This window comes from Bombus bifarius, unplaced genomic scaffold, assembly GCF_011952205.1.
Source record: "Bombus bifarius isolate JDL3187 unplaced genomic scaffold, Bbif_JDL3187 scf7180000007973, whole genome shotgun sequence".
NCBI classification, from domain to species: domain Eukaryota; kingdom Metazoa; phylum Arthropoda; class Insecta; order Hymenoptera; family Apidae; genus Bombus; species Bombus bifarius.
Window position 1 is genome coordinate 4,211,733 of NW_022884359.1, and position 8,036 is coordinate 4,219,768.

The 8,036-nt window shown below is 40.3% G+C and overlaps 1 long non-coding RNA gene across 1 annotated transcript; it reads left to right on the forward strand.

Annotated features, from left to right (window-relative positions):
• The first annotated feature begins 1,960 nt into the window (after positions 1–1,960).
• On the forward strand, positions 1,961–7,190 carry LOC117216728. Its single transcript, XR_004489407.1, has 3 exons — positions 1,961–2,011; positions 2,191–2,342; positions 5,174–7,190. It is a non-coding gene; the product is annotated as an uncharacterized LOC117216728 (long non-coding RNA).
• The last annotated feature ends 846 nt before the right edge of the window (positions 7,191–8,036 follow it).

Sequence of the window (8,036 nt, forward strand, 5' to 3'; positions counted from 1 at the left end):
AAAAAATATAATAAACTCGCGTCGAGAGTGCCGTTGCTCGGATCTATCTCGTGCCAGTGTTCCTTGCCGGATATATCGCCGATTTGACCACGTGAATGTTGGTATTTTCCTCGCGAGACAAGCATTGTCGTGGGAATTGTACCTCCTTTCGTTTGTTTGATCGTGCACGTTCATTAAAAGCGAGTAATGCAAGGGAAGCACGTGACATTTTTACAGGGGAGAAATTTCAAAACTTAGTACGTCGTCGGTACCAAAATTTGCGAGCCGTTTCAAACTTTCGAGTTTTATCGAGACTGTGTTATTATTTTGTTAAAAAATTATTTGATAAGCTGCACTGGAAAATTTCTCAGTAGACTTAGACTATATGTGGTTAGACAATCATGGTCAATGAATTATTAAACAACACTACTGAGAGCGTGGAAATTTCTAAGTAAATATAGACAGTATGTAGCCAGGCGAGTGTCAGTGATCTATTAAGCAATACTACTTGAATTTTATACAAATTTAATAGAAATAGATACTATATATTCGAACAAGCGCGATTAGCAATTTATTGCTGAACGATTTGTTTCAACTTCTAAATGGAAATAGACAATATATATCCAAACGGCGATTAAAGTAAAAGAATCAGTAAAAATGTATTTGTCGCGTTTGTTTTCTGTCGTCGATCGCGTAAATGTTAATTTGAACTTTAAAATTTAGAAGTTTGGTTGGTTGAAACGTAGCAGCGAGAACAGAGATTCAGTAATTCATTCCTCGCTGTAACTATATAACGTTGCACGCGTCGGTTGAATAATTAAGCGCGTACAATTCATTTCGCTCTAAGTCCACGGCCGTGATATTTTCAATTATTTATAATAATTATTTGTCAATTTTAACGTTGCAATAGCAGAACATCTCTCGGTAATCGAGATTCATTAGCGCTGGTGCAACCGTACACAGAGTTGTACATGTCGTTTGAATAATTAAATATATGTAATTCGTTTCGGCGTGCGCTTGCGACCACATTATCTGGAGGTTGTTATCGCGCGCACGCGTGCGTACGACAGAGCGAACGGTACACACGAATTTTTCCTTGGTATTTATGCACATGGGTACAAAATGAAGCAACCAGACGGCATGGTATAATGAGTAAAAAGTGCTGTTGAAGATGAGACATTAAAAATACTGCTGGCCGACGGTGACCCACTCGGACCGTATTTGAAAAGGGCGACAGATATTTCGTTCGAGAAAAGTACGGGCGGATGAAGCGCAATTAAGCGTATTTAATTACGATCGATGCGTTTGTCTAGCGTGAAAATATCACCGGGGAAAACTCTATTTCGGTTTAATTTCCCGACACCGAGTCGCGAAAGTAGACGCGTTCTCGGCGATCGCTGGCGGCCGCGTTAATTAACTCGTACTCATACGCGTACTAAAAATAATTCGTTTTGTCGCGACGAAACCCGAAGTTAATCAAACGATATTAGATCGAAGCACGCCGAGAGATTAAACGGATCAGCGCTGTGAAAACGGGCGCGAATGAAAATTACGCGGAAATTATGTAAAATAATGGGAAAGTACACGAGGAGGTAAAATTCTCGTCATCCGTCCGACTAATTTCGATTCGTGCTACCCGCTCGACAAAGCGACTCTTTGAGGAACACGAAGAAAAAAGAGGAGAATTCCTTTCACACTTATTCTATCGTCTTTTGATAGCCTACGGTTATTTACTAAAGACACTTTCGTCTTTCGTTCTTCAAATACCGGAAAGAGCTACATGAAAAACATTTCGCTTTTTCAATCTTCTCAACATTATTAAAAAACTGATTTCACGTCGACGACGACGCCGACGACGGTGGATACGAGCAAGAAAACGAGCGATACTCGAGAGTGGAGTCAAGATGACGAGACAGCCGCATTATCTCGCGGCACGAACGTAAACATTGACACGAATTTTTGCAAGCTTCGCCGTGGTGAACGAAGGAAAATCGTGAGCGTGAACGAGGCGATGCAAGACGCAAGGGCTGCGGTACGTAAGTAACTCGGTTATGAGCCATCCATTACCTTGTTCAACTCCACCGGCAATGCTCTTACCCCTGGTTGGCTGGCCAAGACCCTCGCCTCCGTTACCGTCCCAACCCCCGCGTCGCATAACTCTCTGATGCCCTAAGTGCACCGGCGTGAAGGTCCCGCATACACTGTTTGCAGAGTTACCCTTCAACGGCGTCAAAGCAGCCTCTTCACCAGCCGACACGATGCCCACGTCCAACGGTGTAATTCCACGAACAACCAGAAACAGCGCGGTGTCCTTTTTGGCTTTTAACTACAGTAATCAGAACAACAAGGTTTTATGGAAGAAGGTTGAGAGAAACACTTTCAGTTCGTGTCATTTCTGGATTATGTCTATCGTTCCTGAATATTGCACGTGTCATTTAATCGCTTTGTTGAATTTGTTATTAATTCGAAGAATTATTTCAAACGATAGAGACTTGGAATTGTGGAGAACTAACGAGTATTGGTAATCGATAGATGATCGTTCCTTGACAATACATAGTATTAGGTACGTGCTACCTGTTACTCTGTAACAGTTAAGTTAAATTTAAGTTAACAGTTAAGTTTAAGTTTACATGAATAGTTGGTAAAAAATCTCCGCTACTCTGATTATGGGCGTTTGACCTAGAAACTGTCGAAGGCTATAGGTGAGAGAAATGCTAAAATCCTCGGAAAAGATTAAAGGGCGTGAAGAAGATCTTTAGCCGATCAATTTAAGCGATACCTTTCGTGTCAACGTTCGTGTAATCAAGCTTGAAGCAACGAGCTGTGCAAGTTTCATGGAGCAACGGACTAGCGTGAAATATTCATGCGATACCCGGAGAATAGATCGGACATTCCGTGGGGAGATAAATTCAAGTCGAACAGCGCAAGTCGCGGTCAGGTTGCCCTCGGTGCCCTCGGGGAGTTGGCTCATAAATCAAGATAACAAGCTGATTGATCAAGTAAATATAACGCGTCATTGATGAGAAGTGAAACCAAGAAATATTTCAGAAAAACAGCAACACTTTTCAATTATTTTCCGTACCATCTCGCTTTTTCCAAAATCTTTTCTTATTTTTTAGATTTACAACGTTTTATAACCGCTGATTGTTTCATCTGGAAAAATTCAAACAATATTTGCTGTCGACCCTGAAGTGCTCTTACATCATTGATCGTAATTATTTTCAGTCGTTTAATTTTTCATCGCGTTTATTGCCCTTCGAAAAACAAATTGCAGAGAGTTTACGTTTTAATGCGCTTAATTAGTTTCAGTTTAGAATTTATTCGGTTTCTCTAGGAGCTAATAGGTCGTTATTATTCCATTAAAGTAAGTTTCAGGCAACTTTGACGGGTCCCATTCTTTAGCCGTGATTTGTTTCACAGCCTGGTCCTCGCCGATATATTTCCGCGGAATCGGAGTTTTTCACGCGCAACAGTAATCGCACAGTGGCTGAAAGCTACAGAATTGCAACAGTTCGATTTTTCCTAACTACTGAACGTTCCCAAATCGAGCTATCCGCTTCCCATTAAAAGTTGCTGACCCCCAAACTATTCTCTTTAACCCTTTGCACTTCTATATCGAGTGTGACTCGACATCAGGTTTTATCTCGGGGGCTCCTTTGTCGAGTCCTACTCGACATTCTTTCATGTCCACTTTTTTTTGTGAAACGTGCGAAAGAAAACGAGGATTACATCCTGAAAATTGCTTCGAGGTACATCATACAGTTAAAAATTACAAAATACAACAATAGTGTGAATAAAATTGGCATTTAAGTGAATTTGTTTCTTCCTTTGTTTATTTAAATTGTCTCATTTTTTAGTTAAAGTAAATTTCAAATAAAACACTTAAAAGCGTTGGGAGCTGCTGGTAACGAAATTGAAATAAAATTCGGATTGCAAAGAGTTAACGGTGATCCGTTGCGCTTTGAATATTTCGCGAATCTCTTACGAAAGATTCTGAACTACAACGATTTTCCAAATATTGAAATAATTCCAGGTATTTCAACATTAACAATAAACATCGGACTAGTGAAAAATATTGCAAATTCGAAAGTGGAATAATTTCTGCAATGTCACAAAAACAAAACTACAGATTAAATCTCAAAATATAATACCCAGAAGTGTGCAAACTTATAACACAACTGATAGTGAATATTTTTATTTCGTGGAGAATCTATGAAAGATAAGAACTCGAAATATTTGCATAATTCGCGAGTACAATTCACCGAGTTAATGCACGGCTTTCCATTGTATCGCGGTGTGAATTACATTCCCCGCAAAACTCAGCTAACTTTCGTCCGACAGATTACTCGAAAAATTTCGCTCGCGCGAGTTAAAGTGTAAGCTTTTCGGCAGACATTGTGCAACTCGATATTAATTCCTTTCAAAACGCGAAGTATATAAAAATAGCCTGTTCACGTGGTGAAATGCTATTCTGTCGCGGCGATTCGATGTATTTGATTCAAAAACTTGTTGTTTCACATGTTGCGTAGCTACAAGCTTTGCCACACAGTGTATGAAAGCGTGTGACAGGGTCGATATTATCCTGGCCACGACACGGCTAACAATTTTCTGCGAGAGTAATGGAAAACATCGACACTTATTGGTCATTTCAGCAACGATTCCCCCGTTTTTCACCGGTTGCAACCTGTTTTTCATATGGCCAAAACTGTCGTGTTACGCGACGACGAGCCATCGAAACGCGTGAAACGCTGGTTGTGCTTTTTTCCGTACCCTATTGACATTAATTCTGGAAACGCTTTGTAGGATGCTAAACGTTGATCGGGAAAGCGATACTGTATCAATGTATCGTTTATTGAAATGTAGCAACGTATTATGATTAGACTGCGGATTTTTACGTATTTTAGAGGCGCATAGAACGCACATAACATCCAAAAATGTATATAATATGTAAATATTTAGATGCTGAATAAGTGAGACAAATCTTTGCCTAAGTCTTACCTTTTTAACTGCTTGTATAAAAATATGAATTTGCGTGAATATCCGTAGATTATTTATGATATAATCGAAAATTTAAACAAATAATCGTATTGAATGATTACAAAGATACGAATACTTCTATGGTCCACTATATGGACATTTATCACGATGGAGCTTCGAAAAATACTGGCCAATGGATATGTGCAAATCTCTACAGGTTGAAACTATTAATCAAACTCGCCCATAAGATACAACCAGGAACCTTGGAAGAACGAAGAAACCAGGACAGAATAGAAGAGTATCGAAGAGGAACAAAACGACGATGGAAATGGAAATGGGGAGGAAAGTGACTGGGAATTGAACCAAGTGCGGAAAATGGATTACGCGTCACATGAAGAACCAGCTGCGAACGAGTAGAGGAATGAAAGGGTGACAAGACAAGTTAGAACGCGAGACACAACGAATCGCAGATGCAACGTGGAGAAAATTTGTGATACCGTCCCATGTTAGAAAATTGGACGAAGCAAGAAGGCGAAGATCCCGAAAGACGAGATATAGATTTAGAAAGGTGCGAAAGAGAGAAGGAAAAATGACAGGAAGAGGCAGAGGGTAACTGTATAGGACCTTAAAAGGTTGCAAAGGAAAGGGTAACGACGAGAACGAGGGATGAGGTAAAGAAGTAACAGAAGGGGTTAAGAAGGGGTTAAAGCGTGGTGCGCTGGGAAAAAGAGAACCCCGAGAGAAGAGGACAGAGGACGACGGATAGCTAGAAAAAGGGTGAAGGGCAAGAATTACGATGGAAAAAGGATAGAAAGCTGTAGATGGTGGAAAAGGGGGAATAGGTACAAAGAGAAAGGTGAGCGATTGGTACGAGAGAAAGGAAAGATTGAAAGAGAGGAGGAAGGGGTGGTGGAAAGGGGTTAGGTTAGGTAGGAAAGAGGAAAGTGACAGCGCGTCGGAAGAAATAAGCGGAAAATAGAGAAAAGCGGAGAGAGGTCGTGATGGCCGTAGTATAAGTCGGCAATTTCTCGGACGCAGGAGCAAGAACTTTTAGCCCGTTAATTTTATGCAGACGGAGCTTCCTCTGGTTCTTCCTCCGTTATTCCTCCGTTCAATTCGACAAGGGTTCAGAGCACGGGAAGGGTAGAACGGAACAGGAAAGAGCATGCTACGTGGAAAATGGCTGTGACCGCTAATCCAATCGGCTTTCGCGAGAATTAAGGCTGCTCTTTTCTAGCGTCGCGTGTGGATCCAATTTGGCACTTAGGTAATTAACGTTGCCTACGAGGCGGCCTGACAACGAACTTACGCGCGTAATTAACGCAGTCGCGTAGGCTTAAAGCGACATTGCATTAACGTACGGGTTCGACCTGTTCGACCCGATGGATGCTGGATCTCGTGGATAGATGACGTGTTAGGATCTGTCTGAAAGGGTGACAACTACGAAACTTACGACAGGGTATTATCTATCGACGTATGAAAACGTGAATGCTAAAATTTCTTTAAGTCAGCGTACTCCATTCGACTCTTAGCACGTAGAAGATAAAATTCGTTTGTCAAAAATAAGAATTTTGTGTATCATGCAACATCGGGGGAAAAATTCAAGGGACCCGGTAAAAATTTGTCTTCGCTTACGATGCGCACATACTCGCACGCCTGCCGCGAATTTCCCGCGGATTATTCCGGATTAAGCGACCAACTTTTAATTGCATTGTATTTTGCGATGGAATGTTTAATCAGCGGCGGAAAACGCGGAACAACGGCACACTTTTCATCGACGCTCGGTAATGCGCTTAGCCGAAAGTAATCAGAAAGCAGGACGTGCGTTTTCGTCGGCTTTTTCGCCGGTTGCTTGCAACTGAACACTGTATAAAGCAGTGTGCAAACTGGCGCCGAACCACCGAATTTTTTATGAAGAATCCCAATGAAAAAAGAAAGCCGCGTATTTGATGAGGTACCACTGGCTGTTATTGTTCATAACTAACTGGTGAATTGCTGTTGAATACCGGGATTGGGAGAAATTATAAACCGTGTGGATATTAATTACGTGCAAAATTGCTTGCACAATGATTTCTGGTAATCCGAGACGGAGGAATAATCCGTAAATATAAGTTGAATTTATATGCACCGTTGTTCGTAAGTATTAGCATATCTGCATTTTATACGCGTGACAACAGGTTCAAATAATGGAAATAATTCTTATGGCAAATACATTGTTCCCAAATAATTCTCTAATGTAAACCTCGTTAAAAAAATGTTGAACAATTTAAATACAAAAATCCAGAGAAGTTTGTATATCCAAAATTTGAAATTAAATAACAGCAAATACGATAGAAGCATTAATAATTTGAATGTCAGAATTGGTTAAGATAATGGTCGAAAAACGCAATAAATATAAACAAGAAAAATGTAATTAAATCTTATTACCATAAAGATAAGATTTATTATAAAACGTTCAATATATGGATTCTTTGCTTACGTAAGATTATATTCATAATCTCTGTTTGATCTGGGATTACAAGAGAGGCTATAATTCAAGCTTTTACCAACTCCCTAACAATATTTCAAGTTTATCTTATTTTCTGTAAACGCGCCACTGTGATACTTATGAAGAGAGGTGTACGCGTATTCTCATGCATCAGTGTTGTACGCAGAAAGGTAATTCGTTTCTAGAGAAGAAACTTTTTGACAAGCTACCGATATGTTGTATCCGCCAGTGATTCTGTTATTGACCTAAGAGGAGCATCGTGCTTCTTGTTTGCTCTAAGGATTCCTGCCGGTGTATGTTATAGGAAAGGACACAAAAGAGAACGTCAAACTGACTAAAATATTTCTCCAACTTCCTGTCGATAGTCGAATCTTTCTACTTTTCTTTCAACTTGAATTTCCACGAGTCAAGTTATACCCTCTTACTGTCACATTTTCAAAACGATCACAAAGACATCGACATTGAATGGAGACAGCTTTCCTTGCCGATATAAATTCTTCTCGAATAAACTCGTAATTTTGTTTAGATCCTGTTACGTCGCGTAAAATGGTCCGTGCGATGTCCTCCATTGTCTGACCATCAAGTCCCAAGC